The following is a 12682-nucleotide window of genomic DNA, read 5'->3' on the forward strand; positions in this document are numbered from 1 at the left end:
TTTTCTAACTAATTGGGACAACAATTCAAGCAGCAAAGACAACTCATCACAGCTCTACGGAAATACCTGGGCCTGCCAAGGAAGAAATGTCTCCCTGCACAGACTAAGGCACACAGCAACCTGATCCTGACAACAGCCACCCACTGCCTCATATTCTGGTTTAGCAGAGAGGTTTTCATGCTCATTGGCAGTGGGGATTCCAGGAGATGCTCAGTGTCTGAGGAATGTCCCAGTATGTGAATCACTAGCAAAGTCCTCTGCAGAATCATTTCAAAATTGTTCAACACAATGTTTCAGCTTTTAATCCCTTTCTTCTGCCAGTGAGAAAGCACAAATGATTATGAAACAGATAAAATATCTGCAGGTCACAGTTCATTCTACCTGCCCTTGCATACAGGGTGGGGACATAGGACAGAGGTAAGTCATCCTAGTTTTGATTTGTGTGTGTGACCACATCACTCAGGGAGACATTATGAGCTCTATGGGGCAGTACAATGTTTGAGACAACTAGTATGCATGTCTCCATGAAATCTCTGTGAAATTGCAAAGGAAAGAAAACAGCAGATTGAAATGCTCCTTGTTTCTCTCTTGGAAATCCAAGGCAGCCTCTAAATACCAGTGGATCAGGTGTGCTTCAGATACCCACAGCAGAACAGGCAAAGTGCCCCACTGCAACCTCCTTCCTCTGCACCTTAAAGCCTGAAGTCAGGTTTACTCCCTTGTGTTGTAATTGACATGGGATACACCACCATCAATATCATCATTATGCATCAAATTCTTTATCTGAAGCCATTTTTCCAGCTGGAATTTATCCTCTTTCCCCCCTAAGCTTTCTTTGCTCCTTTGTCATCTCTGAGAACAGATGATTTTAACATAGTACACTCAGAAAGATCTCCCACCCTTGCAAGGAGCCTGTGAGGGGCTGTGGCACAGCGCCATCCACAGCACATGATGAATGGAGCCTCCTGAATATCTGGAGGGATTTCAGACTTTATTGATTTCATTTTCCTTCCGCTTCCCTCTAATTTTGCATTCCCTTATGGACCACGCTCTCCTGGCCTTCCCAGAGCGTCCTTTCTCTCCTGATGCTTTAACACCCCGATGTTGACCAGCATGAGCTGCCCTCTCCAGGAATCACCAGGCAGCAGTACCATAGTGTCAAGCTTTTCACTGTCCCAAAATTAGCATAAAAACTGTCACAGTGACTGTGAGTGTAGGCAAATGTGACCTTTTCAGAGGCTGACTTTATTTATTTATTCTATTGCCATTTATTTCTTTGTTGTCCAAAAAAAAAAAAAAAAAAAAGTAAAAAAAAAAGTAATGCGCTGTCTCCCGGACTTACTAACAATAACCATTAAAATCTCTGACTAGCAACACTTCCTAATCAAACAGTAACTAAGGCTGAAGTCACAGCATAGGACACAGGCTGGGCACACAGCAAGACCATCATTTCCAGTTCCTCTGCACTTTCACTCAGCTGTTAAAGCATCAGGCATGAGACCTCTGTATCTGCAGAGCTTACTATTAATGAGTTAAGGAGAACACTTCAGATTAATTAGAATAAGTCACCTACCAGAAGCCTCAATCAGTCCTGTTCTCCCCATTTTGCAGAGGAGGATGTTCCTGAGTGCCGCCCTCCAGACTACACACCCAACCACCCTTTGTTTTCTCCTCAGTATGCAGCAGTGTCCTGCCTACCATGGTAAATAAATACCTGCATCATAGAATCACAGAACTGTTTAGGTTGGAAAAGACCTTTAAGATCATTGAGTCCAACTGTTAACCTAACACTGCCAAGTCCACCACTAAACATCAGCCCTTCCCTGGGCAGACCCTCTTGCTCCGCACGATCTAAGCTGACAGAGAGACAAAAGCCTTGGCATGAGGTAATGGCAGCTCACCTGAACAGATCTTTTCTTTTTGGCAATGACAAGCAATGGAGTTTCTTTGACAGCTCCGCGTCGGTCCCTGTTGTCAACAGAGACTGTCACTTTCTAAGTGTGTAAAAATAATTGGTAAGGATAAAAGATCAATCATAATTTTTGCAATATTGTCTCCCAGTTTAATAACTTCATTTAATTAGAAATCATAGGAACCATTGGCAGGTAAATTTAATATGAGTTGTGGAACACCTGAGATTGCAGGAATTTTACCATCTCCAATATTCTTGTTAATAAAAATGTCTCTGAAGTTGAAGTTTTCTCCCAGGAATCTCCTCCCATACCACACTGCTAAAAACCAGAGGACCAGCATGGGGCACCAGCACATCTTTATGTCTGCTGCAGGGTGCCCTGACATGCAGGAGCTCCTGAATGCTCATATAGCAAAGGCACAAACCTGTGGCTATGCAGGGAAAGGCCGAGATGTGGCTACCCATTCAGCTGAGCTGCACGGAGCAACACCCCAGCACCTAAGAGCTTTGCAGCAGCAAAACTGCATTTTTGCTGATGTAAGTTTTCTCAGCTGTCTCTGGGATAAGGGACAATAAGTTGCTGGGTACCCCAACAGGCTGGTGAGGGTGTCATGCTCCCTAATGTGATGCCGGGTAATGAGCCCATCTCCAGCATCAAACTGGGATTTGGAGAGACAGCTGTGGCTGCGTGGGAATCAGGCTGGAGTAGTAACATCGTGATTGGTCCCATTACCCTCATCACTTGATTTTTTGTTTCAGAGCAAATTTACCTTCATCAATTGCAAAGAACAGAAGAGCTACATTTTCTGTTTTCTCTTTAGCATCACCCAAAAAGCCCGTATTCTGAGAGAGAAGGATATTTGCACAGGCGTAACTTCAGTGGCCTAGTACAACTACAGCAATCCCAGGAGGAACAAAACACATTAATGTGTGTTAAATAAATGCAATCAAGGAAAAAGCAACAAATTATAAATATCCCTGGACTATCAGAGCTGCTAGGTGGCCCCTGAGCAGTGGGGCACCTCTGCCATATGCACCCATGCGAGGGTCAAGATGCCCCTGGAACTTGTCCTCTTAACATGAGGTTTTCATTGTTCACCTGCCCGGCTACTGTCTTCTCTGGCCAACAGGAAAAAGAAGATGCTCAGCACCGCACAGGGCTTTGTTGCTGAACAGGGAGGGCCAGTGGGGAGGACAGTGTGGCCATAAAGGTGGGAGCATCTTTTTCACCTCACTGCTCTCCTCCAGTCGAGACATCCAATGGGACAGCAACCACAGCCAAGGTTTGGCCACCGAGTCCCAGTCATCACCAGTAAGCCATGGGCTTCCCATCCCAGCCCTGTGGCAACACATGCACCCATGGAAATGAAGCAGAGGTTCCCAGGAGATGAGCTGGACCCAGGGAGCTGTAGAAAGAGCAAGTTCAGATTAAAACACATCTCTGAGAAACAGCATGGCTCCACCTTGCTGGGACTTGAGGATTTTCAGTTTCAGCACCATGGCCTCCATCTAACATTCATTGTGAAACTCCATCAAACCCATCAGAGCCCTGGAAGAGGCTGCCCAGAGAGGTTGTGGGGTATCCTTCTCTGGAGACGTTCAACACCCGCCTGGACATGTTCCTGTGCAACCTGCTCTGGGTGAACCTGCTTTAGCAGGTGGGTTGGACTAGATGATCTCCAGAGGTCTCCTCCAACCCAAATCATTCCATGATTCTGTGATCACGCTTCACTTTGGTGTTGCTGGGAAGCTGTAAAGAAGCCCCAGTGCCCAGCCCAAAATCAGACACACAGCTGCAAATAAGTAAATAACTGCTCTTCTCAGCTCAGCCATCCTGGAGACCAGGCAGGACTGAGTGGCAGGTTGGTAACAAAGCCTCTCACCCCAGGGCAGGCTGATGGCACCCAGCTTCAGCCTTCACTATGGACCCTTCCAGCCCTGGTGGTGCGGAGGGAGGGCCAGTGCAGTTTGCACCCACTGCTGCCTTTTGAACAGATGGGAGAGGTGAAAAATAGACATGCAGAGGGAGAGCAGAGCTAGTTTCTCCCTGGAGCACACCTTGCCCATGTCTGCAGCCTCGGCAGCCCCTGGGGTTCCAGGCTGTCAGCAGTAAAGTTTCCCGCATTGTAGGAGGAATGTCCTTTTTTTTTGGGAAGGGAGACATAATATGCCATGTGCATGGGTAGAGCTCAGCCACGCTGCTCGTTGGCCTGCATGAATGTGGCTTCCCAGGCAAGAGAGTAAATGTCAGGAGAGCCAAGCCCAACGAAACCAGAAGGGTCACGGCACCCCCCCAACAGGCAGCAGCATGGCCTTCGGGTGAGAAACAGGGAACTCCTTGCCCAGCTACACCAGGAACTTAGGAGGAACAGAGAAACCTGTCTTCACCCAGCTCTTGCATCCCACCCAGCAGAACTGACCCCCACTCCCCCACATGGGACACTACTTCAGCAAAGATTCAACTCTGCAAAAATTTTCTGTCATGTCCCACTGAAGTGTAAGAGACTGCAGTCACTTCCAAACATGTGCCAGCTCAGATGTGATGCAACACCCTACATAAGCAGCACCCCCCCTTCCCCCATTTTAGGGAAAACTGATTGATTATCAGCACCAGAGCAGTGGTTTAGATTGCTAGGCATCCTTTTGGATGACTAAACAGCAGTGAGTAATATGTATTTACATAGATTACGGTCGATTCCCCCATTGGAAGGCGATTTGTGTAGATAACTTCCATTAACGTTAAAGGGAGTCATTCACATAAATCCTCAGCACATTAATGGCCGACTAGCCTCCTCTGTGTAGTATTTCGTGTTGCTGCATTTAGTGAGCGCAATATAAATGTGGCCAACTTAATATGCAAATAAATTCAAGTATTTACTGAGCCATAAGAGACAGTTACTAGGCACATCTCTCATTCATCGTTTATAGGGAAATAGATGGAGGCTGCCAAATGAAATCAGGAGATAAATGCTATGAAAATTTTTTAAGGCAACAGGGAGGTATGGAGTCTCCACATATACATAAATAATGATCATAAACAGTTTCTTAAAGACATCTTCTATGTATTTTTACTCTGTGAATGTTACCTACACATCTGCACGGAAGCTCTATTTGTTGCATTGCTGTTCACTCCTGGTGGCACTGGAGTCCCTCCCATTCCCCAGGGAGAGAGCAGAGCCCTGCACCATCTCTACTCACCCAACGTCTCCTTGGCAGCTGCCCAGCTGCAGGAAGGGAACATGCTCACCTTGAAAAGGTGGGCCACCTACTGCAACTTTCTCTTTTCCTGGCAGCAAAATGTGAGCCCTTCCTCTAGTGGCACCTGGTGCAGAAAAGCGGGGGGGATCTTTTGCACTTCTTCTCATACGTGCTCACATGAGAAGCTTCACTTGACATTTGCAAGAGAAGAGGCCTCACCAGGTCTGTGCTTTTCCAAGGCAGAGGAAAGTCATCTTCTATGGTAAACAGATCTTAAAACTGCATCAGAAAAGGTATTACTTAAGCCCTCCTTCAGTTCCCTGTGCAAGATTTTTAAGATACTATGCCAAATAGATGTGTCCTCCACAAAACATTTCTTCCTAGTGATAATAAATTAAATAATGCTGATTCACTTGTTTACTCTTTCAGATGGAAAACGAGGAAAAATCCTCTATCTCTATTGCACCATTCACAGGATGGTTCCTATGCACATACATGCTCATGGATATATGCAGATACATCTATTGAAAGGCCTTATCTACTATTAAATTCCACAGCACTTTGCTGGGCTGCATCTCTATTGAATGCCTCAGGGCTTTCCATAGGAGTCACCATAAACCTCTGAGGTCTTTCCAGCATCCCCATGTTAGCCCTGGGCTGGTGCACCTGTCCAAGCTGGAGGGTGCAGGGGTGAGGGCGTGCAGGCATCTCCTGCAGCACTGGGTGTGAGCTGAGATGGAGCGGCCAGCAGCACCACTGTGCTTGCCTGGCTGCCTGGCAGGATATCCAGGTGTGGAGGCAGCTCAGTCGCAGACAAAAATGACAGCAGAGACAAAATCTACCAAGCAATCTGTGTCTTTAATGGGGAACCAACTCTTGGAATGCTACCCTTTGGGTTTGTCCTCAGCTAAGACTCCAGAGCTCCTTTCTTTTCTTCAGTGACTACTTCGCCTTTCAAAATCTCTTCTGTCCAAGTACTGTCTCTGGCCAGCTCTGAAGCCTCCCAAAAAACCTTTTCTCTCTCCCCTGAGACACATTTCCCTCCCCACATTGCCCGCAGGTGCAAATGGCTGCAACCTCCAATGTAGACTTTGGAAAACAAACCATTTTACACACCAACTCTATAAAATGAAGCCCCCACCCAAAACCTGCTTGTGCCTATCCTGGCGCTGCTGTGGCACCTCCATTGCCTCCCCGAGAGAGCCTCCACCACCCCTCACAGGGTGCAGAGGTGGCCTCATGGGTCAGGTGTGCCCACTCTGCCCCAAATCCAGGCCACACTGTGGGGCTGGGGAGCAGCGGGAGGCACTCAGGGAGCAAGAGGGCACCTGAGAGACCGATTTTGTGGAAGGAGACAGGAGGTGGCAATGGGACACCCAGCAAACAGGACAAGCAGAAGTCCCCTACTCCAACCTTTCCTCTTTCCTGCCTTAATAGACTTGCAGTGTTTGAGCAACACATTGCCTTCAACTGTGAGTTTATAGAGTGCCTAACCACTGGAGACCCTCAGGATGATGATGACCATAATTCTCAATAAATCTGTCTGTGTCACAAGACAAGGTCTTGGGTTAAAAACTTACCTCTCTGTGGCGTCCTCACTGACAGGCAGGCAGGAAGAAACCATTGAGGCCCAATGCTGCTTAGAGGCTTCCATATCACCAAGGGCTTCTCCTGTGTTATGGGGATGTGGCAGCTTCCTCCTGCTAGTGGGAGGAGGCAATTGTACACCTCCACTGAGAGCCCCTCGCACCAACAGCTGCCTGCAAGCTGGCCTGCTCAGCTTGGGAACATCTCAGCGTGGCATCTTTCTCCAGGGAGACATTTTGGGAGGACTTTCCTTGTAGGACATTGTCATTGCAGCCTGCAGGTAGCCCTGTCAGCTGTGTGGAAACAATCGCAGGACCCTGCTCAGCAAGGCTTGGGGTGTGGGGAAACAATCTCAGGACCCTGCTCAGCAAGGCTTGGGGTGTGGGGATAGCGCATCCTCACCTATTATTAAATCTATATCAGTTTTGAAACCAAAAGCACTCACAGTTACCTTCTGTGTTGAAACATCAGGTGCATGACACCTGCAGGAAGATGGGGTGAAAGAAGAAAGCATCTCGTACCTTCCCTGCACCTCCCACCAAGTAAAACATGCTGCATTTTGTGATACCTTTCTCACATCACTGTGGAAGCATGGAGAGATGGAGGCAAATATCAGGAAAAAGTATTTATACAACAGAGAGGCACAGCAGCTCCCACAGTTCGATCCATAGGCAAAATGTGCCCACACATGTGCTGCTCTCATCCAAGGAGCAAGTCAAAGAGAAATATAGCTAATTTTCTACAACTTACTTGTGCTGCTTGACATCATGGAGGATGTTGCAAGCATCAAGTTGCACTGGATTGTGCAGGAGTCACCTATGGCTGCATGTACTGTGGGATTAGCCCTTGGCAGCTCTCCTTGGGAATGAAACAACAGCTGGCCCCTGTGGGTGCTCTTGTCAATTTGACATTTTGAATGCTGAGAGTGCACTGGCATCCATACACGGGCCAGGTAAGAGGAGCAGGAAACTAGGAGTGTGTTCCTGGCCCCACTGCTGACCAGGGATGGAAAGAAAACGCTGTCCCTTGCATCCTGCACCCAAACTGAACAGAGCAGCGACCTCAAGCAGAAGGAGAGCAAAAGGCTGGCATTTATAGCACCATTTCTCCTGTACAATGAGAATCATCTTTAAAGATGGGGTCAGGATAAACTGCAGGGCAAGAGCAAACTGTTCGGTTCAAGAGGAATTATTCATCCTTCAGCAGAACATAATTACACATCCAGGCTCTCTCTGGGCAATTCTTTACTCTGGCCAAATTTACACTAGTTCCTAAAGGGAACAGTCAATCTTAATGAATGACTTACAGTTTCATCATCTTCATAAGGCTTTATTAAAAAAAAAAAAATCAGAAGTTCAGATCTTTAATTAGTAAATTTTAACCCCACCTTCACTAGACATCACTCTTTCTTTTGTCAGTTCTTTCATTCTCATCAATAGGAAAACTTGATGCAAAGAAGCTAGCTTAGATTGTAAATTATTTTCAGTTTTATTAGCCAATAATAAATTGAGACAGTACCTTTAATGCACCCATATATCATGATTCTGTTTGGCAGAATAGCGTGTAATCTCCCAACACACAATTTTGAATGAGGTTTTGTAACACACAGCAAAATAAAAGACAAAATTTTGCTTCCTTTGCACAGAAAACCAGTTCCTTGTGAGGCAACTTGTTATGACAGAATTAACACACATAATTCAATTTTCCCTTTAAGATAAGCCTGGAATATTTTTCTTTGCATAAGCAAACCAATTATTTGTCCATTCTCACTGGAGGAAGCCTGGTGGTGACTGTCACCTAATAAATACTGTAGCTGCTCTTAATGGTCAGCTGGAGAACTCAACTGGAATATTTTACGTAAATAAAGCTGACTCCTCCTTTGCACCATTTTAAAGCTGTAGAGAGAGAAGGATTTTAGGGAATTGGGATATTTTTTCTCATTGCTATGGTTTTCTTTTAAAAAACACCATGATGCCATTGAGTATACTTTATGAAAGTGAACTAAATCCCCCTGAAGATAAGAGGGCTTTGCTGACTTCAGTATTATAAAATAAAAAGATTTTGCTTCATTCAATTTTTAACAGAAATCATGGCTATCTAACCAACTATTTTCTGGTGGTCTTCCTTACCCAAACCATGCTTTCATGCCTTGTATTTCTTTGCCAGGCTTGTGTGTGTTCCCTGCCATTTGCAGGAGAAGAGCATACCTTGGTCTCTAGTTTCATAGAATAATAGAACAGTTTGGGTTGGAAGGTCACCTGGTCCACCCTCCCCTGCAATGGGCAGGGACATCTTCAATTAGATCAGGTTGCTCCAAGCCCTGTTCAGCCTGGCCTTGAATGTTTCCAGGGATGGGGCATCTACCACCTCTCTGGGCAACCTGTTCCAGTAGTTTAAAGTGCTCCAGATGTTTTTTAACTAATGCCAGGAATATTGGCTAGTCTTAGTGACATCAGTTCAATCTGCAGCAGGAAAGAAGCCCCGGGGTACCCCTGGTTAGAGCCCAATGAGAAGTGGTTACGCTGGGGAATTGGCTAAATCATTCCCTTTTTTACTGTGGGGTTTGGGTCAGCTCCCACCAGACCTGTGCACTGGAGAAACCTGCGAGGGTGCTGAGTGGTCCCAGCGTGGCCAGGAATGAGGAGGATGGATGCATCCCCACCGAGGGGAGCCCATGTCCCAGCAGCGAGCCCCTCGCTCACCTACCTTGCCCCAGCGGGGCTGGGTGAAGGAGTGGGCAGGAGCCCAGCTGGCAGGGCTTGCCTGTCTCCTGTTCCCAGGCTGTGAAGGGTCAACTGTCCCACACCCTACTTCCTTGCTTCACCCTATAACCTGTGTCCTCTCTTGCTTTTTTCCTTTTTTTATTTGTGTTACCTTAAATTCAAGAGATGTAATGCACCAGGAAGACATCTGTGTAAGGTCACATCTCAGCCTCCAGAATCTTGGAGTGTCACCCACGTACCATGATGGGGTGCTCTATGGTCTTTCTCTCTTAAACTCATTCTTTTTAATATGTATTATAAAAAATAAAATGAAACAAATTTTTGCATCAAGCACAGAGCTAAGGGAATGGCTGAGGGAAAAGCATCCTGCTGCAATTTCTTCTTTCTAGGTACCATAGCCACCACCAAGCACCTGTACAGTCATGTGTGCCCAGCAGGTGAGAAACCTTAGGGCCAGGCACTGATTGCCCAAGAAAGAAAATCGCCTGTTTCTACCCACTCTTTTCCACAAAACATAGGAAAGTTCTTGTCAGACATTTCCAATAAACAAAATAACAAATATCAAAGTTATTGTGCTGCATCAACAAAACATTTATCAAGGTATACCCTCTGTACAGTTTCTGATCTAATTCAGCACATGTAATTTTTCTGTTGGTAGAATTTTTTCCTTTCCCTCTTCCACTCTCTGTCATTAAAACACTCGTTCCTCTGCCAGGCTGTCTAATCAGAAGAACATATGCATTGGTTAAACAACTTTTATGATGGGGCAGAGAGACTCTGCCTTACTGGGAAAATCAGTGTGACATCTGAATTAAAATAAAAAGTCACCTGCAGCTGGAGAGGACTGGGAGACACCTCATCCAAATATGATCACAAAACCGAAACTTGCAAATCTCCAAGCCATATCCTCAGCTTGTGTCAGACGAGGCTGGAGCCAAGGCAGTTAAGCTGATATGACACTGGCTGAATGAGCCCACTGTGCTTAGCTGGACCAGGGACTGACAGCAAAGGGTGGTGGAGGATGCTGTAAGTACTCCTGTAGCACACAGACACTTTTTAGACTCCAGCCCAGCTCCTTCAAATAACAGCATCCCTGTGCTTTCCAAGTATTCACTACTTAACCCCCCTTTACATTTTGCATCGTGTCTTTATTCAATTTGAAAAGCCCTTGGTTTATCCTTCAGCAAAGTGTCTTCAAAAGCCTCTTGAAACAAACCCAGGATTAGACAGCAATCCCCCTCCAAGCAGAGAATTCAAACAACTTTCCTTCCACAGCTTGCCACATTAACTTTATGCTCCTGCCACAAGACTCACATGCACCAAAACCAAAAGCAACTTCTTTCCACCAGATCACTGCCACCAGACGAACCTGGGGCAAAGAAACCAACACCTGCAGCCATTCACCAGCTATGGAAAGGGAACCGGTGCCCAGATTGCAGAGGCTGAGTTACTCACTGAACCACGCTGGGCTTCACTCTCCGTCAGCAAGCGATGGGCTGGGGTGGCGGCGGAGGCTCCGGGAGTCAGGGAGGGATGGCAGGGCTAGCAGGGCGTGCACAGACATTCCATCCCCCTGCTCTGTCCTCTTGTAAAGTTACATTCAGAACACCTGAAAAAAGCAAACGTAGACAACTCTGCTAAGTCTGCTCCTCGGTGACTTTCATAAGCCAGGTGCCTGTTACTCTCAAAGGAAAAACCTGGCATATAAACAGTACCGCTCCTTTCAGTCTTCAGTTAAGGATAAAAATTCAACTTTGCATCTGGTTTGAAGATATGAGGAGATTATAATTAAACAAATTGGTCTATGAACTATATTAAACCCCGAAATCTGTGCTATAGATACTGCCAGTTATGTATGTTGCAAAACAAGTTGCTTTTACAATGGAAGAAGCATTTTGGTCTATGAACTGTATTAAACCCCCAAATCTGTGCTATAGATACTACCTGCTATGTATATTACAAAACAAGTTGCTTTTAAAATGGAAGAGGCATTTACCTGGCAGCAAAAAAAAAATCCCTGCTTGGATTCAGGTTCGGAAAAGCCCGAAGCCGCTCTGCATGCCGAGTGCTCTGTAGTCAGAAGTCTTCATCAACTAGTGCGCGCACACACATACACACACGCTGCCGCTGCCGCGCAGCATAAGCCAGCAGCATGCACAGATCTGCTGCCCCCTCCTCCCCAAACCTGCTCCCAGGGCTGAGGAAGGGTGTGCTTTTGGTGAAGAGAGCCTCCAGCTGAGGAGCTGCAAAGTTACCGTGCAGACTAGCAGAAGGAGAACTGCTCCAACAAGGCTGAATGACAAACACCAGGCAGAGAAGAAGAAGCATGCTTTCCCCTTACCTATTGCTTAGGTTAAAACACTGAGAGGTGTCTTTAGAGAGCCCGGGCACTGGGACCCAGAGGACAGAGGACTTTCAGCACAGTGACACAGACCCCCGCAAAAGCCATCTTCTCCCTGTCTCTTAGCACAGTGCAAGTCTCCAGCAGCTCAGCTCTCCAGCTGCAAACATCTCATTAGACTAATGCATTCAGCACAGGCAGAAAACTCGATTTACCATAGCTACAGCAATGAATTTCCATTACGATGACAGCTTCAACCACATCATGTCCGGAAAAGCAGCCAACCACTGCCTTTTAAAGAACACACACGTTTTACACACACAAAACGAGGCCTGCGCATCGGCTTTCCTTTCTCTCCACAGCTACACCATGAAAAAATATGCCATTTCCTTTTATTTCAGAAACTACGCAAGCTGAAAGGTAAAGGCATTTGGATTTTTATTTTTCTTCTTTTTTTTCCACTACCCAAATAGCAGTATCTTTTGCAAAAATGTGCATTGGGCTGAGATGAGCAGAAGGGGTGTTTGCAACATTTCTGGTTTCACTACCCCTCCTCTGTTGCCAAGGAAACTGGACTGTAGCATCAGCCCTTTGTCCCACTCCTGCAGCAGCCCGGACGATGCTGAGCTTACATGATGCCACAGATGCGAAGGACCAGTCACTTCATTTTGGAGGATTTGTGTGGAAATAAGGGGAATAATGCTTGGCATCTTTTTGCCAGTTACCCTAGGTGTGCATGTATGGTGTTGCTCATGCACGCACACACATGCACCTGTACACAAATACACAGAGCTGGCTGTGTGGATAATATTACAGGTATGTTCAGGCAATGTTATCTGTAATATGCAGAAATATTATTTATGGTAGACATGCCATGGCATTTGGGCAGGATGCAGGAGTGGCTTTTCATCACATTTCCAG

At 46.3% G+C, this 12682-nt stretch overlaps 1 protein-coding gene across 1 annotated transcript in view; it reads right to left on the minus strand.

Annotated features, from left to right (window-relative positions):
- Positions 1 to 11951, minus strand: part of SCML4 (Scm polycomb group protein like 4) — a 71184-nt gene extending 59233 nt beyond the window's left edge. The window contains exons 1-2 of the mRNA XM_005509477.3: positions 11762 to 11951; positions 10876 to 11029 (exon numbers count right to left, since the gene is read on the minus strand). The gene's annotated coding sequence lies outside the window, so the exon portion shown is untranslated. The remainder of the gene's footprint in view (positions 1 to 10875; positions 11030 to 11761) is intronic.
- Positions 11952 to 12682: the final 731 nt, after the last annotated feature.

This window comes from Columba livia, chromosome 3, assembly GCF_036013475.1.
Source record: "Columba livia isolate bColLiv1 breed racing homer chromosome 3, bColLiv1.pat.W.v2, whole genome shotgun sequence".
NCBI lineage: Eukaryota > Metazoa > Chordata > Aves > Columbiformes > Columbidae > Columba > Columba livia.